At 32.1% G+C, this 12,644-nt stretch overlaps 1 protein-coding gene across 1 annotated transcript in view; it reads left to right on the top strand.

Moving 5' to 3' along the window:
• LOC137657609 (palmitoyl-protein thioesterase 1-like) overlaps nt 1-12,644 on the top strand; it is a 376,665-nt gene that overhangs the window by 138,811 nt on the left and 225,210 nt on the right. The window lies entirely within an intron of this gene.

The raw sequence follows: 12,644 nt of genomic DNA, 5'->3' as shown, positions 1-12,644 counted from the left end.
CTGAAAATTTCAGATAAAGCCCCTGTGCCAAAATTACCTTTCATATATTCCAGTTAAACAAAGAGAGAACCAAGTATTCTCTGTAATGATATCCATTTATCTTTTGTAATGAGAAGCAAGGGAAGGCATGGACAGAATAATTTTTACTATTAGTGAAGGGAATAACTGTTTTTAAGGTCTTAAAACCGCATTAGAAGACTAATAAAAAAAGATTCTCTCTCTCTCTCTCTCTCTCTCTCTCTCTCTCTCTCTCTCTCTCTCTCTCTCTCTCTCTCTCTCTCTCTCTCTCTCTCTCATATTCTTTGAATTAAGGTTATACCCACAGTAAAAATGCACTTTTTGTTCAGAATAGTTTTAAATTGTTTTGAAACTTTTTCCCACCAGGGGTTTTCAAGTTTAATCTTTCAGGTTTAATCTCAGAACTTCGTATCAATTATGTTTTAGATTAATAATTTTCGTAAAAATATTCCTTTAAATTATTCTGGTCACGTTCAACATTCCAATATTTGTTTACAGTATCAGATTTTTTTGTTTTTAGTCCAGTAAACGGACATTTGTTTCAAAACATTATGACAAAATTGCTATTGAAAGGATAAAATCTCTTCGTTACTGGTTTTAAGCTTTGCATAGTCTTTATAAAAGTTCAATTAACTGCCTCATACTCTTAATCTACTGATCTAGGACATAGCATATATAGTTTACATCAGTTGCAGTTTGATTGTTTAGGGAATTTTACAAATTAGCTTTATACTAAAAGATTTTATTAAATGTCGTACTAAAATTTGAGTTCCAGGAAGTATCAGTTTTTCCATGACAGTCTTAAGAAAAAGAAACCCTCAATGAAGTAGTTTTAAACCAACATTCATGATATATTTCTTAAAGTGGATTTCTAAGAGTAATTTTAATGTAAAACTTCAAGATTATTCCAGAAAGACTTTAAGAAGTTATACCTAATAATAGGGTTAAGATTAATATTTTGTAAAGAGAATTCTCTCACACCTTGTTCTTGATATGTAGGCTGAATATAGGAAGGAAGGAATTGCATTTAAGGCACTGCTTCGGAATGGAAAAAAATAACCAGGTCGTGATGAATTATGTAGGACAACAGGAGGAATAAGTACCTTCAGAGAACCCCAGAGTTATTCTTTATGTGGATTTCTAACAGTATCTTTAATTTAAAACTTCAAGATTATTCCAGAAGGGCTTAAAAAAGTTATACCTAATAAAAGGTTCAAGATTAATATTTTGTAAAGAGAATGCTCACATACATTGTTCTTGATATGTAGGCTAAACATAGAGGAATATAGGAAAGGAGGAATTGCATATAAGGCACTGCTTCGGAGGAAAAAATAATCAAGTCATGATCAAATGCTTAGGACAATGGGAGGAGTAATTACCATTAGGGAATCTCTAAAGACTTATTCTTTAAATGGGTTTCTAACAGTAATTTTAATGTAAAACTTCAAAATTATTACAGAAAGGCTTAAAGGAGAAATAATACCTAATAAAAGCGATAAGATTAATATTTTGTAAAGAGAATCCTCACACACCTTGTTCTTCATGTGTAGGCTGAATACAGGAAGGAAGGAATTGCATTCAAGGCACTGCTTCGGAATGGAAAAAATAATCAGGTCATGATCAATTATTTAGGACAACTTCAAAAGTTATGGGTTTCTTATATTCATTTAGTGGATGCTTGCAAGATTTCTTTCAATGTAGAATTTTGTAGGAGTATTTTAAATGTTAGTATTTTGCTTTTGAAATAATATTTAGAGATCAGAGAGTCGCAATGGAGTTGGAAATGTATATTGTATATTTTTTTTTATAGGTAAAATTGCTATGCAGATGTAATAAAAATAACTTTATATATGTAGGATGCGAATTGAAAATAGTAATTATGGTTTTTTTTTCTTGTTTGGGTAGCAAAAAGATATCAAATGCTTAAAACCAGGTAATTTTTAGATACAATAAAATACAATTTTGTCATTTACAGATTTATTAGATACAAATATTAACTTACAACTTATTTGAGGTGTGAGATGCTTGTATAACTCAAAACTGTGCATTGCTTAAAATGAATATTTCAAATATTTTTGTAAATGATAGGCACTACTTGAGAATGTCTATTACATAAGAATAATTGGTATGGACGAAAATACTTTTAAGATACAAGAATAAGGGTCCTGAATGATATTTTATGGCAGAAAAGTGACATACCTGTGTTTATGGCATATCTACATATATAAGTAAAGGTAAATGACCCAATATTTGGACGTCAGTGGTTAATGTTATAAGCATTACGGCCTACTTTACTTATACCTAGGTTCTTTATATTTTATGAGTTGGAAAGGGTTTATTCATGATATTGAATACAACATACATGAATAGCAGAATAGTATCATTGATACACGAAAATGAAACGCCTTAGTTTTAAGTAATTCTGAGGTTTAGCCAGCTGGTTTATTTCTTAATATCCCTGTAAGAAATGGTAAAACCTAAGATTTTTTAAATTTTTAAAACTGAGATTGTAAGGTAAGACTAGTCTTGTATATGAGATTGACTATGAACTGTTCGGTCAAGTATTTCCTAAAAAGCCTGATTTGATTTGCATATGCTCACATTTAGCAATATTGTTGCTAATGACAACAATAGACAAACTTTGTGTGCCTGTATAGGTCAAATGAAGCACTTCTAGGAATGGTGCACTGAACAAGTCTTTTCAGAGAAGAGCTTTATCATATAAGACTGGTCCTACCTATCTATTCACATTTTGAAAATGAACAAAATCTTAGGATTTGCCACCTCTTATGGGGATATTGAGCAATAACCTCCCTTACTAAAAGCCCAAGATTGCTAAACTCGAGTCGTCTCATTCCCGTTTTGGACGAAAATGATTTAGCTATTCATAGATATTGTACTCTTGAACGAACCCGTTCCAGCTCTGACTATAATTAACCTCATATGGATATGACCAAAGTAGTCAGTAATGTGTGTATTACTAAACACTGACGTCCAAATATTGGGCCATCTACCTTTACCTGTATATGTAGTTATACCATTAGTACTGGCATGTTCTTTTTCTGCCATAAATTATCATTCAGGGCCCTTGTTTTTTGTATCTTAAAAGTATTTTCATCTATACCAATTATTATGTGATATACATTTCTCAAGTAGCGCCTATCATTTACAAAATAAAATATTGAACTTCAATAATATATTTAATTATAAACAATATAACTATATTCATCATTGTAACATTTTAGGAATTCAGGAAATAAAATGCATATAAAAGTATTACAATTTTAATTTAGTTGCCCTTGTATTTAAAAAGAAAACGTAAAATGAAAATTGAAGACATGAAATAGAAAACGTGAAAATATAATAAAGAAAACGTAAAAAACCTGTATTCTCCCTGTATTCAACCTCATGTGACCGAGTATTCTCCTTAATCGCCCCCCTACCCTTCAAGTACCAGTAAATGCCTTATTCCCCACGAAAAAGGGGCCAAAAGTGTTCATGAAATAGTCCTTTCTCCTAACTAGTCACTTGTCCAGATGGACTGTTATTAAACCCCCCCACATACAGAGCTTGTTCACCCCCCACTGGGGTATGAGAGCAGTAGTTTTATGAATATAGAGTGCAAGTAAAGATGGCCGAACTGTGTCTCAGTACTAAGTCCACTTCTTAATCCAGCAGTTTGTCATGTAGGTTTTTCCTGACTTAAGTCATGATAATAATGGCTTTGTTATTTCCATTAATTAACTTTTCACAAAAGCCTCTTAATAAATATTGAACCTATTAAATACCGAAATACGTACTTAAAGCTTCTAAACAACACGATATGGCTGAAGAAAAACTTAGAAATTTGATAGAATATTTTATTGTAGAAGATTGAATGCCAAACATGAGACAGGTTTTGTTGTAATCAGTTTAGTTATATAATTGAAATACAAACACTATGAAGTCCATGACAATATATACCAAATTCATGAAACCACATTTTCTGAAAGCTTTAAACGCCCTGGATTCAAAGAAAACTTTACGTTTGTCATGCATTGAGCTCACGATTCGACCAAGAAAGGCTCTTAGGTGAGTCACCCTTCATCAAATATGTTGCTGAATGACAAATCCCGTTTTCTTTGTTTCCCTAGATAGTCTTCATTTTCTTTCTTTGACAACTATAGGGGAAACTAAACCTCAGCATTTGAAGTTACATAGTTCATGAATGTGTAGGGTAAGTAGTGCTTTTTCTAATGGAGTAAAATTATTAATAAAAAAAAAAGGAGGAAAAGGAAAGCCCACCAAGGCCATCCCCTGTCCCACCTAGTAACTAAAATTTAATGCAAAGTTTTCTTTTGATGAAGCAATGTTACTAGGCCCTTGAATGCTTTCCTTTTCCTTCTTTTTTTTAAGATGTTTTATTAATAATTTTACAAACAATGATATCGAGATTGTGATTTAAAGATTTCAGGAATAGTTTGCAGCTCTTCTAAAGTTAAATGGTAAAACATTTATGTCATTAATTACATTACAATAAGGCCGTTTCCAGCTAATATAGCGTTACGTTAATTTTTTGATGAAACAAGAAATTACACACTTAGACAAGAAAAATTCTTAATACTTTTAGAGTTTAAAATAAATTAGAAATCTAAAGGAAGTAAAAAAAAGTCACTCAGTCCTTTGTGCAATTTCAGAACGATCCATTACTACAGACACCTGAAGCTCAGTGAAAAGCAGACAAGATTCACAAATGCCAAGTTGCCTCCCTGTCTCGCCCCATTTCATGCACATGATTGAGTCAGGTAAAAGAGAAGAGCCGTGCAAGACTACTGCCCTGACCATCCTTACTACTCCTCCCAGCAGACAGTCAGATCGGACCGAAGTACGCATTCATCTTACACGTGGACACCTAAGTCACTTTAGCTGTGCAATAAAGTTCTCAAATACAAACCCGTGGAAAAACAACGTTGGAGAGCAAGTTTAACCCGGAACACTTTATAAGGCTAACATCATTATTCTAAAGAAAAATAATAGATTTTATATAACTATGACTAATAAAAATAACCTTATGAAAACTTTTGTTTTACAAGCAAGATAGAGTGTTATGAAACATATGCTTCTAATTGAAATTTACCTACAGCTTGAGATAAATTAAGTTCTGATTCAAAGGTACATGTAATAAACATTGGCCTACAATCAATAATCCTAAAATATACAATACCCCTAGATATATGTTGGTCTTGTACAACTATAGTATTAAAGTTAACGTCCACTAGATACTATCCTAAGCTTATAAACCCTTACTACAGTATAATAACCTCAGCATATAATCCCTTGATATACTTTCATCTTATAATTATTCATAACACTTACTATATTGTCCTCTGATCATAGTCCCTTAATATACTACCACGACCACATATTCCCCTAAGATATTCTCAGACAGTAATCAAAGGAAATTGCTCGTCATTACGTATTTTCTGCAGGTCCTGTGAAACTTAATATTTAACTACAAGTTACAGTAAAATAGTTATGATCAAGCTATTTTAGCAATTGAAATAATTTAATACTCTTTGGATTTTTTTGTCTTTAAGAGACTTCGGATTAACCCAACCCGAAGTGAAGTATAAATTGCATTTTCAGTTACTAGAATGAGCTCCAACACAAGGGACAGACAGAGATATCCTCTACTGAAAACCGGCACAAAATGAACAGATATTAAATGACACACATGATTTTAGTATTGTTCGAAACATGAACGTCTCTGAGGTAAATCCCTTCAATCTAAGGCAGTTAAAAAATTAAACGAAGGCAAATATATCTTTATATTATTAAATACTTATTCGTCTATGACACCCAGCAGTTAACCAAGCTAACGGCATTTAATAATAACGAATTACCTACGTGTTTTAATTCAGAATAAAAAAAAAAACTATGAAAGTAATAGAGAAACACAGGACCAGCAAAAATAACTTCTATACAAGCTAATTATAGCTTTGAAAATTTATACTAATGACGAGAGAAGCATCAAACTCAAATTTCTATAAATAAAGATATTATAATCTTCTATCTTTCTCAGTGTCTTTATGAAGACTAAACTTTTTCCCATTAAAGATAGTTCAACAAATCATATAATTAATACCTCAAAACACTAAAATTGAGAAAAGAATTTTGATCTTTACAGGCGTTCTAATATAAATTCATATAAATGACTAACCTTTCAAGTTAACATAATCATTTCTGAAAATCTGCCATATTTAGGCATATACTAAAACATTAAATGATTTTCTTAGCCTAATAAATTTTTAAGATTATAACACCAGCTATTTAAAAAACTTAAAATAACAATTATTTTTTTAATGATCTCATTACTGAAGGTGAGGATTCTACACATTAGGGTAAAAAATGCTTTTTTTTTTTTTTTTTTTTTTTTAAAGAAAATCGAGTTTGAAGCTTCCCAATGGACTGACTGACTCTGTCGCACTTACTAAATGGATAGAGGGTATTTTTCACCTTTACACATAGTTAAATGGGAGTTTATCAGAAGCAATACTACTTGAATTATAATGCAAAACCCACCTTAATTCAGCATGGAAAACCTGTAATCCTAATTGGTACCGATCTACATAAAAATCTGTAACTAATATATTTTCAGTCTGACTTCTTTAAGGAAACACTAACAAAAAAATTTACTTCTTTTGTCCCCTTTAGGACATCTATTGAATGGATATAGGTAGAACAACGACCTAACTTCTCCATAGGAATCTCACACCAACCACTCAATACTAGCACAACAATCCCTCATTCCTTGCAGTGGAATTTATTCAAAAGACTTTCATACAATAAAACCCCAACATTAAATATTTGCAAATTCTCATCACAATTAAATCAAACACTGATATTAAAAAGGAAAATATACTGGGTTTTAATCATGTTGCTATACTGATGTGCAATGAATAACTATCATATATAGTTAAAGTGGCTTAAAATCATTTGATCTCGTTAACAATGAGAAATAAAAAAAAAAATACGACGGGAAATTGGATCGAATTTAGGAACATAACAGTGTTCGGACCTCTGAGAACCCTGCAGGTACACTTTGAAGTAAAAGTTAGAAGACCTTAGACGACTAGAGGGAAGAATGAGGGCAGGAAAGTACGAAGTAAAGTTATATTGCAGCAACAGTAGTACCTGAAGAAACGCTGCCAAGAGAGTCAAGTAATGCCTACATAGAATCTTGAGAGGTGCACTGACGGCGCTACCCCCTTATGGTTTCTCAGAGAGAGAGAGAGAGAGAGAGAGAGAGAGAGAGAGAGAGAGAGAGACCCATTTCACTGTATTGTGGAACAGAAAAAATAACACTAAGGTAGCTTGGTTATGCAATATTCAATTACCCATGTTTCATTTTCAATCATTTTTAATCTTATCTTATAATCCGCCTTTTAATACTTAAACTACTCTAGCCTGAGTGAGCTCTGATAATCCCTTAAGGGGAACCAAGTAAGCCAATAATAAGCTCGAAGGGTGTGGGCACAGAAATAATTAATTAAAATTCAGAAGTGTTTATTTTCTTTTTTGCAAGATTAAAACCTTATGAGACCTTAAAACCTTAAAAGACCTTTAATATTGTACTATAACATTTTAAATTGTACCCTCTATCAATATGAAATTTGTAAATTTCTCATTGCATTAATTTCGTTGGAGACGTGCACAAGCATTTTTTTTTTTTTTTTTATAATATATTCGTTACATATAATGAGCGAGGTTTGTTATCACTTTGTTAACTATCCGAGTGTGAGTTTTTTTATCATTATAATTCTAGTCTTAAGTTCAAGCTAGTTTCAAATAGGATGAAATGATAGTAGTTATCTAATGAATTAAAAGAAAGGCCAGGAAATCTAACAAACGAACAAAAGCTAAAATGACTAAACTAGAAATGTCAGGTATGAATCTGCCCACAATCCAGTGTATAATCTATCAATTTACAATTTCTACATGTTGTCAAGATATCTAACCATAGAGATAGTTAAGGGATTCAAAAAAGGTGTAAATTAGATTATAAAAATATCTATATTCAGGGCATTAACAAACTTTCGAATACGATATTCCAATTATTGCTAACTTTGCAGGTCTAGAATAACTAATACGCCACTTATAATGTTATGAATTTTCCTAAAAGAAGGAAACCTTTTTAAGACAGGGCTATTTCTGCACATCAGTATTACATTAACCAAAAACGCTATCCAGAAATCAATGCATCTTTAAAACTCAGGTAATGAGAATACTTAAAAAAAATACAATTGTATGGAAATGGAACTTTCATATCTCGATCAATATAAGGAAATATATAATTTTTTTTGGCTAAAAAACCCAGATATTTCATACTTAATATACACAAAACTGACGAGATTTTTTAACAATTTTATAAACCTATTTCTTATACTAAATCAGCTTTCGCCCGTTTTAAACAACCCAACCCGACACACAAACACAAACACACACACTCTGAATTAACGTCAAAGATAACATATTCAAGAACTTATTACACAATTTATCTAAAAGTGATTAAAGTGTTATTTGTCCCTCCTTTATGTCATGGGCCCAAAAGACACGAGACAAGAAACAAAATGGAGTTTATGAACCGAGCTGTGCACCTTTTCAGAGAGCCCAGGTATCTCGCCATAATAGAAAGCTCGGAAATGCAAGACTTCAAAATGACCCTCTTACCACATTTCTTGAAACACTTACGTTAAGTACACTTATCATTAATCTTTAACAGTTGGATTATACTACAACCTGAAATTCTTATAGAAAATTTTGCAAATAAGTTACCACTGATTACACATTAACTTCAAAAAGAGCATAAACATTTCTGGAGCACATTGAATCACAATCCTTTTACATGAGATAGACTTTACACTACTTACATTATACAATTCATAACAAATTTGATATTTTTGTCATTGACACAAGTGCATACATATTTGCTAAAAAATAAAATGATAGTACCAAAACCTGAAAATTTGACATTATAACCTCCTACAATGCAAGCTTCTTAAATATTATGAAATACTTGATTTGAATAATTATAACAAATTAATAAAAAATCTGATAAACCACAACAAACTTAACGAATTTGAGGCTTTTGAGAAAGTTAAAATTGGCATAACACATCATAATTTTTCATGACTTAGCCGTCAGGATAAAATCTACACTGACAAGACAGCTGGATCAATAAGCAGACTAAAATCCAAAATGTTTGCCAATACAGGATATCGGCCTTTGACAAGTACAATATATTCAAGTAAACACATTGAGCTACAGCTCCAAAGACACCAGTGAAAGAATGAACATGTTCTGTACATAGGGAATAAAATAACAGTCCAAATGAACAAGTGATTACTCTAGTTAAGATCAGGATCTACCTCATGAACCCTTTGGCCCTTTTTTGGTGAGGAATAAAATGGCAAATGCTGATACTGAAAGAGGAGGGGGGCAGTGGGAGACTCATCAGCCATATGAGGCGAGTGTCTTTTTTTATAACATTTCCAAATTTGGGATAAGGAAGGATCAAGGATGGGGAGTGGGAGATCTGAAATTGGAGGTGAGCATCAGGTTAATATAAAAGAGAACTTCATCATGTTATTCTTCAAGGTATTTTCATGTAGCCCCTCAAAAGAGAGAGAGAGAGAGAGAGAGAGAGAGAGAGAGAGAGAGAGAGAGAGAGAGAGATATTACTAATAACTTAGAAAGTACCTGGAGATTAAAGGAGCATCCTAAGACTGGAGTGGCCATTAAAATGCATCTACTTAATATCCCATCCCAAATCCACTATTACCTACACAACCAAATGATTCCAAACTCTTCTCCTTCCATTTAGCTAAATAGAAACACTGCACCTTAAAATTTTATTGACCCAAGAAATTAATAATGTAATCTATCTATGCAATTCCTTCAATAAGCTTTTTGGTAATCAACGGTTTGCTGAGGTCGCCTTCTAAAACTCCCAATTAACGAAAGATATTTTCTAATATCAGTCACCAGTCACACAATATACATTCTTTTATTTCATGCAATAGGTCTATAGTTATTCATAAATAAAGAAAGTTTTTGAAGTTTACTTTAATAGCTGAAATAGAGTATTTCTATTTACCAAAACGTTACGAACACTTTATATCAAAAATACTTTACTTGTTAACGTTAAATCCATAACATCGATCTTAACTTATAACCTTAAATAAATCCTTAACTTTTACCCAGAGTACATTTTTATTCACAAATATCATAAGCTAGATTCTACTTCTTTTCACCAATATTTCATGACGTTCTTTATTTCTCTCATATTTACATATATATTATTTTGTACTTCTATTAAATTAACCAATAGACTGTAACTTATTCTTTCATTCCTCAGCATTATTTCACATTGCCTATCATCATTAGTTCATAATATATTTAGGATTGGATTGGGTTTAGGAATTTTAGCTATAAAACTCTACCGGGCCCTGTAGGGCCATTCTATGCCAAAATGCAACAAAGGTATACCTCTACAGTTACACTATAACAAGGGATAAAAGATTGAAGAGAAAAATGCAAGAAAGGAAGTGGGAAAAGAGTTAAGCAGAAGGATATAAAGCAAGTGCAGATTAGGTCAGAAGGAACGTGCAAGTGCAGGTAGGGTCAGAAGAAACATTGAGTACAGCTAGGGTCTTTAACTTCATCAATTTCTTACAAAAGCAACAGAGGAGAGAGAGAGAGAGAGAGAGAGAGAGAGAGAGAGAGAGAGAGAGAGAGAGGAGAGAGAGAGAGAGAGAGAGAGAGAAAGAGAGAGAGAGAGAGAGAGAGAGAGAGAGAGAGAGAGAGAACTGTTACAAGGCAATACAAAAGGTCAAAGAGAGGATGGGTATTGGTATGAAATTTGACTAATATTTAGAAATTATTTACATTGAAAAATAAGAAATACAAAATACCATCTTTATCTTAACCGTATATATCAAAAGAAATATTCTAATTTGTTTTCATCCTTGGAAAACATAGAACTATAAAAGGAATAATTATTTTTAATAAAAGGAAAGCAAGAGTTAATTACTGTACATGGTCTTCCCTTAGCAATATACAAGAAATTTAGATGAATTATGCTTTTAATATTTTCTTATTTGAGAAACAAAAGGGGATGAAGCAAATTTCTTACTAGTTTTATGATAGTTTGGCAGAAAGCATAGGAAGAAAAACTTAAGGTGCTACATGTGAGAAACATACCTTGAATTTAATGATACAGAAGTTCTCTTTTAAATATCCCGACAAAATAAAAGTAAAATTATTGGAAATATGAATCAATCTTAAATACAACAATTACAAAGATTTTGACAATCAGATCTTAACTCACAGGGTAATGCCAGGTATCTCTGGTACATAAAGATTGATAAGAAAACTGGAACTCTTGAAAACAAGAGAGACTGGAAAAAAAAAAAATTTGAATAGAAAGAAGAAAACAATGATTGACATGAATCATCAATGCAATGAGTGGACAAAACAGCTCCTTAGACCAAGGTGTGTAGAGGATAACTCCATACACAAAGAATTATCATAAGCAATATGATGCTCAGAGTAACTTATAGACCAAAGAATGTCCCTGATAATTTCATTATTTAATGAGTGTCCAAGACAGCCCCATAGTAGTGTTCTAAAGAACACTAAAAACGAAAGTGTCCAGAATAACTTCCAAGACCAAGAAGGGTCATGAATAAGTGAATGAACCAAGGAATAAGTCCTAAATAACTCCGTAGACAAAGTGGTGTCTTGAATAAAAAAAAATCTGTAAACGAAGTAATACTAAAATCTGTAAAATCAAGTAAAGGCCTCAGATAGCTTATTGAATAGAGAAGCACCTCGAAAAACTCCATAGATAAAAGATTCCAGATCACTACATGCAGTAGAATAATCAATATCTTCATTAACCTAAATGAAAACCATGGAATACCTGAAGTTCTCCATTATCCATGACTAAGATATTCCTCAAATGATTCTACAGACCAAGGGGGGCTACGAAAGATGTTTTAAGCAAATCGGAATAAGGAGTATAATTGCTAAAAATTGGTAAATCAAGGCATTGCCCAATTACCAATCTTTCCCCCTGGAAAATTTCATTAAACAGGGGAACTCTTGATACAAGACTTTCTAAAATAGAAAGTGCCTAAAAACCTGAATATTAAAGAAAGCCCTTTATACCCAGAAGTGACCGAAAAATATATCTGTAAACAACGATTTCTCACAAACAATTCCATAGAGAAAGGAATGCCCAAAAGAAACTCAACACACCAAAAAACAAACACAAAGGATATCAGAATTTACTCTAGGAGATACTTTAAACCAGGCCATATCAATTCCTCTCAAAAGACAACTCAGGAACAGATTCTAAATCTTTCGAAACTAAACTGGCCCCTTCTAAACTGTCCGATATAGAGTGGCCTAAAAAAATTTCTTTGAGTCAGACATAATCCTGAAACTTAGAAAAGTCTTGTAAAGTTTGCGAACCTAAGTATAAAGGAAAATATTTTGAATTGATATGGGAAGATCATAACATTTTACATAATTTTCTCATTATTTTTTTTATATTTTTACGACTAATAATAAGTCAGAAAGAA

This window comes from Palaemon carinicauda, chromosome 18, assembly GCF_036898095.1.
Source record: "Palaemon carinicauda isolate YSFRI2023 chromosome 18, ASM3689809v2, whole genome shotgun sequence".
Lineage (NCBI taxonomy): Eukaryota > Metazoa > Arthropoda > Malacostraca > Decapoda > Palaemonidae > Palaemon > Palaemon carinicauda.
The sequence above is the reverse complement of the archived record's forward strand: the minus strand, read 5'-3'. Positions and strand labels throughout refer to the sequence as shown.